At 45.7% G+C, this 13,228-nt stretch overlaps 1 protein-coding gene across 6 annotated transcripts in view; it reads left to right on the top strand.

The window, feature by feature from the left end:
- LOC119975257 (sialic acid-binding Ig-like lectin 12) overlaps window positions 1-13,228 on the top strand; it is a 312,188-nt gene that overhangs the window by 166,480 nt on the left and 132,480 nt on the right. For 2 of the 6 annotated variants that reach the window (XM_038814946.1, XM_038814945.1), the window contains exon 1: window positions 4,927-5,290. The exons of the other annotated variants lie outside the window; for them this stretch is intronic. The gene's annotated coding sequence lies outside the window, so the exon portion shown is untranslated. Of the gene's footprint in view, window positions 1-4,926; window positions 5,291-13,228 lie in introns of those variants that run through there. 6 annotated transcript variants of the gene reach the window in all.

Here is a 13,228-nt window from a genome sequence, read left to right as displayed (position 1 = left end):
TTCTCCGATGGGCCTAGACGTTAATCACGGCTGCTTCTAAGGGCTGTCAGGCGGCCAGGATCAAGTCCTTGATTAAATTCTCATGCTGAATGTGTCCTCCACTGGCGGTCACAAACCCTCGCCTACTCAAAGCTGTCATATAGTCGTGAACTACGCCAAAAGTGTACCTACTGTCCATGTACACACTGATTCGCTCTCCCTTGCCCCATTCCAGGGCCTTTGTTAAAGCTATTAATTCAGCTATTTGTGCTGAGTGATCCCCGGGGATCTGTTCTCATGCAATCAACTCACCTGCACTATCCGTACAGCTCATTCCCATACCGTACGGGGCTCTCCTCCTAGATACTTCCTTGCTCCGTCCAAATGTAAGTTGCTCATTCCCTCCACCACCAGTGGCTCTTCCGCCAAGCCTCCACTAGTGTCCTCCTCTACTTCCACAACGCATTCATGCTCTGTTCCTTGTATTGTTAACCCTATCGCGGGATTTTCCCCCATATATTTACAGATTTCCACAAGTGCGTCCCCAGGTAAAATGTTAGCTTCCCACTTTGAGCATCTACTACCCGAGACACCCTTCAGTCTTTCAGCCTCTAAGAATTGAACAATAGTATGAGGGCTATGGAGGATTATCTTACCCATCAGGGCGATAGGTTCTGATGCATTTATTGCCCATGAAGCGCAAGCCAAGGCCCTCACACATCGGTGCATGCTTGTGGCTACTGCATCCATTTGGGCGGAGTAATATCCCACTGGTCTTAATTCACCCCCATACCTCTGGGCTACTCCAGCGGCCTACATTCCACTAGCCTCCTGGCAGAAGATGTGGAATGGCTGACTAAGGTCCAGCAACCCCAGGGCGGGCGCCTTCACCATTGCATGTTTAGATTGGAAAAGCCTGCATCTCCTCCCCGCACTCTATTTTGTCTTTGCTAGCCCTTCCCCCCCTTTGCTAAGTCCTGTAGGGGTTTCACAAGGGTTGCTTACCCCTCCACTAGATTTTAAACCATGCCGCTTATGCTGCACGACTGAAAGTCACTTAGAAATTCTCAAATCCTCAAAGCTACTGCAAATCTTGTACCACTGGCAGTTACCTAGAAAGTAAAACACAAAAGATCCATTCGGACAAGTCAATACTAACATTTGCAATTCCTGTTAAAAGAAAACCTCTTTAGCTGACAATTCAAAGTTAAAATTCTTAATGCCTGTAAAAAAACATCTTCAGCTGACAATTCAACGTTAAATTCTGAATGCCTGTAAAAAAACATCTTTAGCTGTTAAAAGCAAGGGTTAATTATCTGCTGTATAAAGAGAGGCAGGGTAAAAGTTTTCAACTGGATGTCATTATGCCACCACCCTCCTTTGTTTGACTAAACCAGAAACACGAGGAGGGATTGTTATCAATCTCTAATCGACACCCATTTTTGTTCCCTCAAAATTTGTTTCCTTTCTTCCAAGTGTTTTGTTATGCTCTTGACGTAGCATAAGCTGCTTCTTTGATGTGCACTCTGACAAAGAAAGGTTCAGACTTGGAGATAGCTTTAACACATTAATTAAACTGTTAACGATTCTCCTACTTGGATTCGACTCTCCTGTTAATCCTGCTATAGCTACTCAGACTGACGAACCAGTCTGCTACAATCCAGGTGGTGGGTGTGATGTGTTTCAACTCAACACTGTGTACTCACTGAGTGTCTCCACTGGAAAGAGGCAGATCATGTGTGCTGTGTCCTTTTATATGGGTTGGTATAATGCCCTCCTGTGATAGTGTCACCTCGGTGTGTATCGTGAATGCCCATTGGTCGTGTCCTATCTTACTGACCTATTGGTTGAATGTCTGTGTGTCATGTCTCTGGTGCTCCCTCTAGTGTTTAGCTAGTCGACGTGTATTTACATTAACCCCTTGTGTATTTACAGTGATGCATATCACCACACCAAGTAGTATCAATTGTGTCAGGAATAATAATTTTTCAACCTGACCCAAAATTTTAACACAAAATCAATCCAATACAATATCAGCTATAATCAATTTAGATATTTCAAACTCCAATCAATCCTATTAAATTAGAATGGTCTCATTGTTACATGTTTGAATTATATCTGGATTAAAATTCCCACATGTTGTTTTGAAAATATCCTGGAATCATGCCTCTGGCCAGAAAACATGACTGCAGATTTTTGTCAACTGTTTAGACTTGAAGCTTTGAAATGATTAAACATCAAAAAAAAAATCGCAACTTCAGACAGCAATTGGGAACAAATTCAACAGTGGCTCAGTGTACAAACTCACACCGAGTCCCATTCACTCATCAACCCTGTGTTTACTGTGACACTGACAGAAGACCTTGAGGAGAGCAAAGATCTTGATGGATTGCAAAACTGAACGAAGTTGCAGAGATAAGAATTGGAGAGGGATAGGAAATCGAGGACGAGAATCTTAAATCAAGGTTGTGCCAGAATGGGAGTCAATGTAGGTCAGAGTGTGACAGTGGGATGATGTGTTGACTGGAGAAGGAGCGGTAAAAACTGGGAATAAATTCGACACTTATATGAGAAATAAGAGGATGATCAGAGTGAGAGGGGGGCCGATCAGGGATAGTGGAGGACATTTGTGCCTAGAGTCTGAGGAGATGGGGGAGGCTCTAAATGAATACCTTGCTTAAATATTCACGAGAGAGAGGGACCTTGTTGCCCATGAGAACAGCGTGAACCAGGTTAATAGACTTGAACAGGTTGATATTAAGAAGGAGGATGTTCTGGAAATTTTGAAAAGCATCAGGATAGATAAGCCCCTGGGCCTGGCGGGATATACCCAAGGTTACTACGGGAAGTGAGGGAGGAGATTGCTGCGCTGTTGGCGATGATCTTTGCGTCCTCACTCTCCACTGGAGTAGTACCGGATGATTGGAGGGAGGCTAATGTTGTTCCCCTGTTCAAGAAAGGGAGTAGGGAAATCCCTGGGAATTACAGACCCATGAGTCTTACGTCTGTGGTGAGCAAAATATTGGAAAGGATTCTGAGAGATAAGATTCATGATTAATTAGAAAAACATAGTTTGATTAAAGATAGTCAGCATGGCTTTGTGAGGGGCAGGTCATACCTCCCAAGCCTCATTGAATTATTTGAGGATGTGATGAGACACATTGATGTAGGTCGGGCATTGGATGTGGTGTATATGGATTTTAGTAAGGCATTTGATAAGTTTCCCCATGGTAGGCTCATTCAGAAAGTTAGGGGGCATGGGATACAGGGCAATTTGGCTGTCTGGATACAGAATTGGCTGGCTGAAAGAAGACAGCGAGTGGTAGTGGATGGAAAGTATTCTGCCAGGAAGTCGGTGACCAGTGGTGTCCCGCAAGGATCTGTTCTGCGACCTCTGCTCTTTGTGGTTTTTATAAATGACTTGGATGAGGAAGTGGAAGGGTGGGTTAGTAAGTCTGCCGATGACACGAAGGTTGGGGGAGTTGCAGATAGTGTTGAGGGTTGTTGCAGTTTACAGCAGGACATTGACAGGATGCAGAGCTGGGCTGAGAAATGGTAGATGGAGTTCAACCTTGATATATGTAAAGTGATTCATTCTGGAAGGTCGAATTTGAATGCTGAATACAGGGTTAAAGGCAGGATTCTTGGAAGTGTGGAGGAACAGAGCGATCTTGGGGTCCACGTACATAGATCCCTCAAAGTTGCCACCCAGGTTGATAGGGTTGTCAAGAAGGCGTATGGTGTGTTGGCTTTGATTAACATGGGGATTGAGTTGAAGAGCCGCGAGGTTTTGCTGCAGCTTTATAAAACTCTGGTTAGACCACACTTGGAATATTGTGTCCAGTTCTGGTCGTCTCATTATAGGAAGGATGTGGACGCTATGGAGAGGGTACAGAGGAGATTTACCAGGATGCTGCCTGGACTGGAGGGCATGTCATATGAAGAAAGGTTGAGGGAGCTCGGGCTTTTCTCACTGGAGCGAGAAGGCAGAGAGGTGACTTGATAGAGGTGTACAAGGTGATGAGAGGCATGGGTAAAGTGGATAGCCAGAGACTTTTCCCCAGCGCGGAAATGGCTGTCACGAGGGGACATAATTTTAAGGTGATTGGAGGAAGATATAGGGGAGATGTCAAAGGTCGGTTCTTTACACAGAGAGTGGTGGGTGTGTGGAATGCATTGCCAGCAGAGGTGGTGGAGTCAGAGTCATTAGGGACATTTAAGCGACTCTGAGACAGGCACATGGGCAGCAGTAAATTGAAGGGGTGTAGGTTAGGTTGATCTTAGATTAGGATAAATGGTCGGCACAACATCGTGGGCTGAGGGGCCTGTACTGTTCTATGTTCAATGTTAGGACTCTGATATTGATGGGCTGAAATTTGTGTCTTTTGTTGAATTCCCCATGAAGACAAAACAGCCACTCCAGAATAGATGGACTGTTCAGTGTAACACTTCCTGTCCATTCTCACCATGCTAAAAACTTTGATAAAGAGGCAAGATAACTGAAAGTGAGAAGGAAGACAAAGTAGCCAGTGGATACAGGAGCTCAGGCTAGAAGTGCTTTGCTCGTGTGCTTCATAGTTTCTGCTGGAGTTCATTGCAAGGTGTCGTTTGGAGAAATAGCTTTGCTCACATTGGCTTGCCAGAGTCATGGGACAACTGATATAAAGATTTTTAAATAATAGGTTTAAGGCAATCGACATTTTACACAGCACAAGAACCAGATTCACTAAACAGGGGCCTGAGGACATGACTCGATGTACAATGAACTTGTCCACTCCTGTGTCCAGGATTCTCGTCCATCTGTTGTAAAACCTTGGGGAGTCCTTGTGTGTCCTGTAGATGGTCTACATTGCAGGCACTGTGCACCAGTGATGTGGGAGTTGATATTGAGACTGCTTGATCTACAAACTATCCAGTGTTAAATATTGATATTTCTCTCCCCAGTTCGACGGTCACAAGAGTGGATGGAAATGTGACACTCCACGAGAGGTGACAGCACAGGAAGGTTCGCGTGTACAGATCCCATAACATTACAGATATCCATCACATTTGGTGGAATCAGTTTAAAGGTGAGGTCTGGGTCTTTTGTGGAACATGGTCCAGAGCCTTTTACGCCAAGGATCACAAACACGAGTTGCCACAGTTCTGTCATCGGACCCGGCTGTCTGGAGCCCTGAACGATGGCAACTTTCCCTGATTACAAACAACATCATACGGGATGATGCAGGACCTTTTTATTTCAGAGTAGAATTTGCCAAGAATAGCTACAATAGCTACAACTACGATGCTATAACCCACCATCACGATTTTGGTAAGTGCTGTGTTATAATTACTCGACAATTCACACTCAACGGGAAATAACACAAACTGCGAAGTTTCCATATTAAACACAGCTTATTATAACACTGTGTCTGAGCAGCAAGAGAGAGGGTGTGATATTTGAAGTTCTGCTTTTTAATTTGGTGCAATTATGCTCATACTAACCAGGCAGAGTCTGCTTCTTTGTCCTGTCTATGTTGTTGTGAGAGGAACTCCCCCTCCCCAGAATGGAAAGTTCCTCCCCAGTCCTAAGGAGAATCCTGGAAACCTCCCAAGTTCCAGAATCCTGGATACATGCAGTCTAGGTTCACATTCTTTGCTGCAGAGAATGGTGTCAATCCCTCTAACCATACTGCCACCTCCTGTCCCCTACATTCCTTGTAACTCCCTCTGATTGAATGGCTTCCTGTATCATGGTGCCGTGGCGAATTAGCTCATAGACTTGGCAGCCCCACTCTCACCCAAACAAGCCAATGAGACCTCAAACCTGTTGGACAATTACAAGGACTGAGGCTCCAGTACTCCTGCCTTCTGGGTCCCCTTAGCTGCCTTGTCAGACCGTCCTGTCTCTGAACACCGGCCAAATCAGAAGACCCTCTCCTAAAGGGTGTGACCACCTCCCCTGATGTGCCGCAGTGTCTGCAGCTCGGCCTCCAACTCAATAACCTGGAGCTGAAGTTTCTGTAATTGCAAACACTGACTGCAGATGTATTTTCCCTGGATCACACAGTATCCAGAATCTCCCACTTCCTGCAATCGCTGCACATCACCTGCCCTGCCATCTCTAATATGTTGTACTTAATTAATAATTGCTAATTAATTAATTTATAATTAAAAAATAATTAATAAAGTTTGTAGCTCTTGATAGGTTTTGGCATTGCCTGTAAGACTTACACTACTAATAAAATAATACGGTGCTTACAATACTGAACAATTTTACAGTTTCCAATAATACCAATGACTGATTTACCTTCTCCTAACTCTCCACTCAGCACACTTTACTTCTTTCAGTAAACCTTACCTAAAGTGCTTTGTTCCCTCTGCACCAGTTTCTCACATTGAACCCAATTCCTAAATATACTCGCTGGGTCTCAGTCTCTCTCAGGGTGAAGTCTCCCCTCACTGACCATGTGCACTGAATGATCCTGGAACATTCTCTCTCAGGGTCACACCTTAAACTTCTCTTTTCAAGGGAATAGAGACCCTGTCTGTTCATGTCCATTCACCCCAAATTTCTGATATCATCCCTGTGATTCGTTTTTTCACCCTCTCCAGTGTCTCTATAGCCGTTTTATAATATGATGACCAGAACTGGAGATCTTACTCCAGGTGTGGTCTGACCAAGGTTTAAAACTGGTTGAACATTTTTCAATTCTATCTCTCCAGGAATAACCTTGAGTGTTTGGTTTGTTTGTCTATTCACTTTGTTAACCTATGTCCCTACTTTTAGTTATGTGTATATTTGTTCCACCAGATCATGTCACTCCCTCACCTCATTCAGATTCTTATTTTTGAGGTAATATGTAAATATTCTTTTTTCTAATTTTTCTTTGTTATACGTGCATTTATTAAGGATTGTTTATGTTATACAAAACAAAGGCAATCATGAACATACATTGAAAACAACAGAAAAGATAACGAAAAGAAAAAAGAAAATATATTTAAATCAGTTGTCTTTTGTTATTTACGTCGGTTATTGCTTCTTGTTTTGTATTCTCCAGTAGGTTATTTCCAGCCGGGACCCCAACCTTCCTCTCCCCCTTTTTTTGATAGCCCCCTCCCCTTCCAGTCGTCTGGCATGCCCTCTTCCTTCTTCAGTTCATATATTTTGTTCCTGTTTGGTTGGTGTGCTGCCATGCATATTGTTATTAGCAGAGGCTGGGTGGACTCCATGTTTCTTTGTGTACCCCCCCGCCTTTCGTTGGCATTCATTGTTGTTTCATGGCTTTCAGTTCCCTCTGGCTTATTGGCTGTTGGCTGGAAACAGGCCTTGTAACAACTGAGTGAATGGTTCCCACGTTATGTGGAAGACTTCCTCTGACTCCCGGATAGCGAATTTGATTTTCACCATCTGGAGAAATATCGATAGGTCAGACAGCCAGTCTGCAGCTTTGGGCGGTGATGCTGATTGCCAGCGGAGCAGGATTCTCCAGTGGGCGATTAGGGAGGACAGGGCATCGGCCCTCCTCCCCATGAAGAGATTTGGCTATTCTGAGAAACCGAAAACTGCCACTCATGGACACGACTGTACCCTCAACCCCACCACCTTGGACATTGCCTCGAAGAAGGCTGTCCGGAATAATAATCTTCATTATTGTCACAAATAGGCTGACATTAACACTGCAATGAAGTTACTGTGAAAAGCCTCTAGTCACACCATTCCGGCGCCTGCTCTGATACAGGGAGAGAGAATTCAGAATGTCCAAATTATCACGTCTTTCGGGATTTGTGGGAGGAAACCGGAGCACCTGGATGTAACCCATGCAGACACAGGGAGAACGTGCGGACTCGAACCTGGGACCCTGTCGCTGTGAAGCAACATTGTTAACCACTGTGCTGGAACCCAACAAGTCTGGGATACGACCAGAACATGTGGGCATGGTTGGCCGGGCCTCCTTGGCACCATTGGCATTTATCCATCACCTCCGGGAAGAACCTACTCATTCGATTTCTAGTTAAGTGGGCTCTGTGTACCACTTTCAGCTGCTTTAGGTTTAGCCTTGCACAAATGGAGGTGGAGTTGACCCTATGCACTGCTTCACACCAGAATCCCCACCCTATTTCAAACCCTGAAGTCCTCCTCCAATTTTTCCCTTGTTTCGTCCAGCGGTATGTGTGCTCTTCCCAGTCATCGCCCAAACAGGTGGCCGCAGTTCCCCTTCCCGAAGATGTCAGCGTCCCGGAGGTCATCAAGCAACTATTGTTGCGGGGATCATGGGAATGTCCTCGTTTCCCTATATAAGAAGTTTTTGACCTGCATATATCCTAGCTCTTTCGCCGCCTGTCAGCTGGAACTTCTCTATTAGTTCCTCGAGCATTGTCAGTCTGTTGCCTGTGCAGAAGTCCCTAACTGTCAGTGTCCCCGTGTCCTGTCTCCACCTTTTGAAGGTGGTGTCCATTGTCATGGGCGTGAATCTCTGGTTATTGTAGATGGGGTCCTTCATGGGCGTTTTGGTGATTCCGAATTGCTGTTGCAGTTGGTTCCACAACCTGAGTGTTGCTATCACCAATGGGATTGTGGCATTGTGGCATCAGGGGCCACCCAACATGGCCACCAAAAGTGTGTACGCCATGTGGGTGAGCCCCTGCATTCCAGGGTTTCCCTTTGTTCAGGGACCCTCCAAAGTGGTTGTTTGTGGTGCCTTTGTGTTCCAAGTTGCCACGTGCGGCCTGTTGTAGCCAGCCTAATGCTCTTGCTATCTTTGTTCCAAGATCCCCCTATGGCACTTTCTACCCCCCACACCACACCCCCAGAGCTGACCCCAAGTTCCCTTTCCTCTGTTTCTTCCCCTTGTTTCCACCCCCCCCCCCCCCCCCCCCCCCCGATGGGGATGCTAACACCTCCCCCCCTTGTCAAGCGCTCTGTCCACTTCTGGAGATGCAACGCGGCCTCTCTTTCCTTCTTTCCTTCATCCTTCCCTGTGCTAGCTTCCCCGCTAGTGTGGTGGCCCTCTCATAGGGTTGGTTATGTATCCTCCAGTTGCTTGTTCTCTGTGCTCTCTACCTGCCTTCCTCCTCACCCTTTCCCGCAGTCTGCTTCCCTTGCTCTTTCTTTCCTCTATATCACCTCCCATCCTCAGAATGAGGAAGTGCAGCCCCGTGCAAAGTGTTCAACGAGTTGGTTAATTGATTTAGTAAATAAATAAAGTCTCTTTGGATGATCTTGTCATCGCTGTCCCTGCTGCCGTTTCTCCATCCCGTTCTCCAGGACAAATTTGTCCGCATCCACAGGGACGGTGAAGAAGTGCTGCCTGTCCTGGAATGTGACTCAGAATGTGACTCAGAGCTATCCCTTCCTCCCAGATTTCCCAGCATTTGGGCCAGATAGTCTGTGCTGCTCCTGTCATGTTTTGTAGACCGCCCGAAGTGAATGATAAACTACAGAAGATGTAGCTTAAAATAATTTATTATCGACCAAACTGCGTAGTAAGATAACTAGGATAAATTAACTTACAAACAACTAACACGAAAAAACTCTTGTGGAACTGCTGCAAATACGTATACCTCCCAACACGATCAACTCCCAACTCCCAGATCACATGGTGACGTGATGTGATTACAATGCCATCTCATGGTCGGAATTTGTGCATAACATAATGTACAAACTCACATTATGCATATCATCACATCCCCTTTCCTTTGTAAAAGAAAATTATTCATAAGCATGAAATTACTGTTTACATTTCAACATGATATGCATAATGACATACACGTCACCCTGTACACAGTTCACGCTCAGTGTTTCAGGTTAACACCATCTTCTTATTGGTCTCCTGAGCTTTGATCGAATATGTGATCTTGTTTCCTTTTTCAGAAGACCAGTTTTCTTTGTTGTCTTTGAGTCACCAACTCTTTCAGCCTTTCTTTCAGCCTTTTCCTTCGCCTTTTCTTCTTGGCTTTAGTGCCATTATCCGTGAAATTGGTACAATCAACACTCACATCTGCCTGTGCACCCAAAGCATTATTCTTGCTACTGGTCTCGGCCAAGGGATTAGCTGTTCCTGGATCTTCTGTTAGATTGAGGAGTTTTGGTTGATCCATGGTGCTTGCGTGCGAACGCTGTGCTGCATGCCCATCAACTGGTGAAGCATCCACTGTCGGATTACTTTTGGACGCGTTTGAAGTTGCAGGCAAATGTGCGACTTCAGAAATGATCTGTAAACCCTCGCATTTTGGTATCTTAGCTGGATCAATGTCCTCAACATTAGGTATTGCTTCTTCACTTTGTGTTTTAGTCTCAATTGGTGGCTCATCCTCATCTGATACAACAATGCATGCTTCATCTTGTGCTGGTGAACTGCAAGAAGATGTATCCACCAAAGCTCCAAAACCTAGGACTTGGCTCTCCACTCTGCAACTGGATCCTTGACTTTCTGACCAACAGACCACAATCAGTAAGAATGAACACCAACTCCTCCTCCACAATAGTCCTCAATACCGGGGCCCCGCAAGGCTGCGTACTTAGCCCCCTACTCTACTCCCTGTACACACACGACTGCGTGGCAAAACTTGGTTCCAACTCCATCTACAAGTTTGCTGACGATACGACCATAGTGGGCCGGATCTCGAATAACAAGTCAGAATACAGGAGGGAGATAGATAACCTAGTGGAGTGGTGTAACGACAACAATCTCTCCCTCAATGCCAACAAAACTAAAGAGGTGGTCATCGACTTCAGGAAGCAAAGTACTGTACACACCCCTGTCAGCATCAATGGAGCCGAGTGGAGATGGTGAGCAGTTTCAAATTCCTAGGGGTGCACATCACCAAAAATCTGTCCTGGTCCACTCACGTTGACGCTATCACCAAGAAAGCACAACAGCGCATATACTTCCTCAGGAAACTAAGGAAATTCGTCATGTCCACATTAACCCTTACCAACTTTTACAGATGCACTATAGAAAGCATCCTATCGGGCTGCATCACAGCCTGGTATGGCAACTGCTCGGCCCAGGACCACAAGGAACTTCAGAGAGTCATGAATACCGCCCAGTCCATCACACAAACCTGCCTCCCATCCATGGACTCCATCTACACCTCCCGCTGCCGGGGGAAAGCGGGCAGCATAATCAAGGATCCCTCCCACCCGGCTTACTCACTTTTCCAACTTCTTCCATCGGGCAGGAGATACAGAAGTCTGAGAACACGCACAAATAGACTCAAAAACAGCTTCTTCCCCACTGTCACCAGACTCCTAAATGACCCTCTTATTGACTGACCTCATTAACACTACACCCTGTATGGTTCAACCGATGCCAATGCTTATGTAGTTACATTGTATATCTTGTGTTGCCCTATTATGTATTCTCATGTATTTTCTTGTATTTTGTTTAATTCCCTTTTCTTCCATGTACTGAATCATCTGTTGAGCTGCTCGCAGAAAAATACTTTTCACTGTACCTCGGTACACGTGACAATAAACAAATCCAAATCCACCTGTTCTTCCTGAACGTTTTTTTGATGGCCTCGAGTATTTGAGAATCCACTGCAGGAACCATTCTGTGCGCATCGGCTAATTCATCATATTTCTCTGGAGTCAATTTGTCCAAAATGGGGATTATTTAATTAATTACCAGTTGGCTGTTTGCCATTAATTTGCTCTCACTGAAAAACGTATCAATGACACACAGGGCTTCGCTGTCTGTCTCCTCCACCAAGTGAACTGTCTTGGTCGCGCCAGCGTCCAACGGGAGTAACATTGCCAGGCAAAGTGGTTTGCTCTGCCACATTTGGATGATGAGTGCCACATCGCTGGCATATCATGGGGGATCGGGTCGGCTGCTCAAAATGGCCATCTGACCTGGGAGCACACTTCCCATTCAGCTGCATCACCACACTAATGGCGCCGGCCGCCTCTTCTGCATTCGTGCCAAAACTACGGAGATTCAACGTCTCGAGCTGCTTTGCAGCATACTCACTGGCGTGACGTACTTGAATGGCATTTTCATGTTTCAGGTCTGTTTCCCATGGTAGTTGGTCATTCACTTTATTATTGGAGATTCCAAACACTGTCTGGTCTCGTATCATCGATGACTGGAGTGTGCGGAAGTTGCACAACTGCGCTTTCAATTGCAAGTCAGTGAGGAAGCTATCAGATGTCTCTCCCTTGTTTTGGGTGGGCGTAGGGAATTTATAGCGCTCAAAGGTTTAGTTTTTTCTTGGGGAGCAATGCTGATTGAATCTTTTAAGTACTTCTTCAAAGCTTCTGCCATCAGCCTTGTTTTCAAATGCAAACATATTCCAGGATGGCCAGGCTCGTGATCGGGCGCCACCGATCGGCAGGCACGGGTGATCTCGTGGGGGGCCTATATTGTCAGAGCTGGTCCGCTGTGTGGGTCCGCCATGTTGCGTGGGGCCGCCGCCACACGCATGCTCGGACCTCCGTCCGGAAGTGCAGGGCCCCGTATCGGCTGCCGGAGCTGCGAGGACTACTCCAGGCCCTGTAAGCTCCTTGCAAAACGGAGAATCACTGTGGACTTTCTCCAGGTAAGCCCAGAGTGATTTGCACCCGTTTTCTCATGGGCATGAGGACTTGGCCCAGTATCAGAGAATTCCGCCCCTTGCTTCTACACGGCCTCTGGAGTGGCTGTTGTTCGGCATCTCCTTTCGCGTGGATGTTGGTTGAGGTGTGAGGATATTTATTTTCCTTGTATTAGCAGACTATTTCAAAGGAAAGAGCCTATCTTTGGGTTTGTAGGAGAAGACCCACCTTTTTTTTTGTTGTTTTTTTAATTTAGAGTACCCAATTATTTTTTCCAATTAAGGGGCAATTTAGCGTAGCCAATCCACCTAACCTGCACATCTTTGGGTTGTGGGGGTGAAACCCACGCAGACACGGGGAGAATGTGCAAACTCCTCATGGACAGTGACCCAGGGTCGGGATTCGAACCCGGGTCCTCAGCGCCGTAGGCAGCAATGCTAACCACTGTGCCACCGTGCCGCCGCAGAAGACCCACCTGATGTGTGACTACTCAACACATCTCCATCACCGGAAGTCCCCTCCATATCTTTCTAACCTAAATGTAACACCTCGCATTTATCAATGTTGAAATTAATTTGTCAATGATCTGTCCATTCTGTAAGTTTATTAATATCTTTCTGTAATTTATTGCCGTCATCCTCAGTATTGAATGTCTCCCTAATTAAGTCCCAAATGTACATTTTGAGTCTGGTGGATGTCCAAACTATCCAGTGTACAATATTGATATTT

The sequence above is a fragment of the Scyliorhinus canicula genome, chromosome 12 (genome assembly GCF_902713615.1).
Source record: "Scyliorhinus canicula chromosome 12, sScyCan1.1, whole genome shotgun sequence".
NCBI classification, from domain to species: domain Eukaryota; kingdom Metazoa; phylum Chordata; class Chondrichthyes; order Carcharhiniformes; family Scyliorhinidae; genus Scyliorhinus; species Scyliorhinus canicula.
This window is presented reverse-complemented; position numbering and strand designations above follow the sequence as displayed.